Here is a 2,885-nt window from a genome sequence, read left to right as displayed (position 1 = left end):
TCTTCATTGTCTGAGAGTTCACGCCACTTCAGGGATTGGAGGTGTGCCATTCAAAGTTTGTGCCATTCACAGGGATTGGAGGTGAGGGTTCACACGCCATTCAGTGCATCATGGACCTGAGCTCCTGGAAGAGAAGTGCTCTGGGCACCATCTTTACCAACATACCCCAATGTGTGCAGCACTGTGTGAAACTGGGGTTATTGAAAAACCATTAACCTCTTCTGGATTTATTTAGTGTTCAGAACGTCAAGCTAGACTTTTCTTCCACTGTTCACAATATAATGGCAACCTGTAGGACTTAAAAGTAGGAGATGATGTTGAATTTGAAGTATCATCTGACCGGCGGACTGGGAAACCCATTGCTATTAAATTGGTGAAGATTAAACCAGAAATCCATCCTGAAGAATGAATGAATGGACAAGTTGTGTGCACTGTTCCTCACAACTTGGAGAGTAAATCTCCAGTTGCCCCGGGTCACAGTCCAACAGGGAGTGTATGCTACCAACGTAATGGGGAAGTGTTTTATCTGACATACACCCCTGAAGATGTTGAAGGGAATGTTCAGCAGGAAACCAGAGATAAAGTAAATTTTATAATTGATAACAATAAAATACTGGTGCTGTAAGTGCTTGTAACATTATGCTGTTGAAAAAGAAACAAGCCTGCTGTCAGGGAGTAGTTTGTGCCATGAAGGAGGCATTTGGCTTTATCGAAAGAGGTGATGTTGTAAAAGAGATATTCCTTCACTATAGTGAATTTAAAGGTGACCTAGAAACCTTACAGCCTGGAGATGATGTGGAATTCACAATCAAGGACAGAAATGGTAAAGAAGTTGCAACAGATATCAGACTTTTGCCTCAAGGAACAGTCATTTTTGAAGATATCAGCATTGAATATTTTGAAGGAACTGTAACCAAAGTTATCCCAAAAGTACCCAGTAAAAACCAGAATGACCCATTGACAGGACGAATCAAAGTTGACTTTGTGATTCCTAAAGAACTTCCCTTTGGAGACAAAAATACAAAATCCAAGGTGACCCTATTAAAGGTGACCATATTAGGTTTAATATTTCAACAGACCGACATGACAAATTAGAACGAGCAACTAACATAGAAGTTCTATCAAATACATTTCAGTTCACTAATGAAGCCAGAGATATGGGTGTGATTGCTGCCATGAGAGATGGTTTTGGTTTCATCAAGTGTGTGGATCGTGATGCTCATATGTTCTACTTCAGTGAAATTCTGGATGGGAACCAGTTCCATATTGCGGATGAAGTAGAGTTTACTGTGGTTCCTGATATGCTCTCTGCCCAAAGAAATCATGCTATTAGGATTAAACAACATCCCAAGGGCACGGTTTCATTCCATTCCCATTCAGATCATCATTTTATGGGCACTGTAGAGAAAGAAGCCACTTTTTCCAATCCTAAAACCACTAGCCCAAATAAAGGCAAAGAGAAGGAGGCTGAGGATGGCATTATTGCTTATGATGATTGTGGGGTGAAACTGACCATTGCTTTTCAAGCCAAGGATGTGGAAGGATCTACTTCTCCTCAAATAGGAGATAAGGTTGAATTTAGTATTAGTGACAAACAGAGGCCTGGACATCAAATTGCAACTAGTGTGTGACTTTTAGGTCATAATTCCAACAAGAGGCTCTTGGGTTATGTGGCAACTCTGAAAGATAATTTTGGGTTTATTGAAACAGCCAATCATGATAAGGAAATCTTTTTCCATCACAGTGAGTTCTCTGTTGATGTCAATAGCCTGGAGCTGGGGGACATGGTCGAATACAGCTTGTCCAAAGGCAAAGGCAACAAAGTCAGTGTTGAAAAAGTAAACAAAACTCACTCAGTGAATGGCATTACTGAAGAAGCTGATCCCACTATCTATTCTGGTAAAGTCATTCACCCCCTCAGAGGTGTTGATCCAATACAGATTGAGTATCAAGGAATGATTGAGATCATGGATGAGGGGGATATGAAAGGTGAGGTGTATCCATTTGGCATAGTCGGAATTGCCAATGAAGGGGATTGCCTGCAGAAAGGGGAGAGTGTCAAGTTCCAATTGTGTGTCCTGGGTGGGCCAAAATGCACAGACTATGGCCTATAACATCACGCCCCTGCACAGGGCCACATTAGAGTGTGTGAAAAATCAGTTTGGCTTCATTAACTATGAAGTAGGAGATAGCAAGAAGCTCTTTTTCCATGTAAAAGAAGTTCAAGATGGCATTGAGCTACAGGCAGGAGATGAAGTGGAGTTCTCAGTGATTCTTATTCAGCGTACTGGCAAGTGAAGTGCCTGTAATGTTTGGCGAGTCTGTGAGGGCCCCAGGACTGTTGCAGCTCCTCGACCTGACTGGTTGGTCAATCGCTTGAAGAACATCACCCTGGATGATGCTAGTGCTCCTCGCCTAATGGTTCTTCATCAGCCAAAGGGACCAGATAACTCAATGGGATTTGGTGCAGAAAGATTTGTCAAGCTGCTGTCATTGACTAACCACATCATTAACCCTCTATGATCAAGTTGAGGGGATTCTGGTGAAGAGTTCTGAATATCTCCCTCTTCATCCCTCCCCAAATCTGGAATACTTATTCTATTGAGCTATTACACCAGTTTTAACACCTTCCTCGTGTTATGTTTAAAAAAATAAATAAATTTAAGAAACCATTTTAGAATTATTCACAGTTGCAGCCTGGAAAACTTAAGGTGGTGCTTTATAGTATCAATTATAGGAGCTTTATTTGGTGCATTTAACGCAACTGGTAATTGCAAAATCCACTTCGTCTGTGTAAGTGAAAAATACAGACTGTTATCTTGTTGGCCCTATGAAATTCCGCACGTGATATTTAGTATATACTCTACCTTCATTACTTCTGGCAA

At 41.2% G+C, this 2,885-nt stretch overlaps 1 pseudogene; it reads left to right on the top strand.

Annotated features, from left to right (window-relative positions):
- The first annotated feature begins 208 nt into the window (after positions 1-208).
- LOC107160116 lies at positions 209-2,683 on the top strand (annotated as a pseudogene).
- Positions 2,684-2,885: the final 202 nt, after the last annotated feature.

This window comes from Marmota marmota, unplaced genomic scaffold, assembly GCF_001458135.2.
Source record: "Marmota marmota marmota unplaced genomic scaffold, marMar, whole genome shotgun sequence".
NCBI classification, from domain to species: domain Eukaryota; kingdom Metazoa; phylum Chordata; class Mammalia; order Rodentia; family Sciuridae; genus Marmota; species Marmota marmota.
Note: the sequence above shows the minus strand (reverse complement) of the source record. Positions and strands in the feature narration are given on the sequence as shown.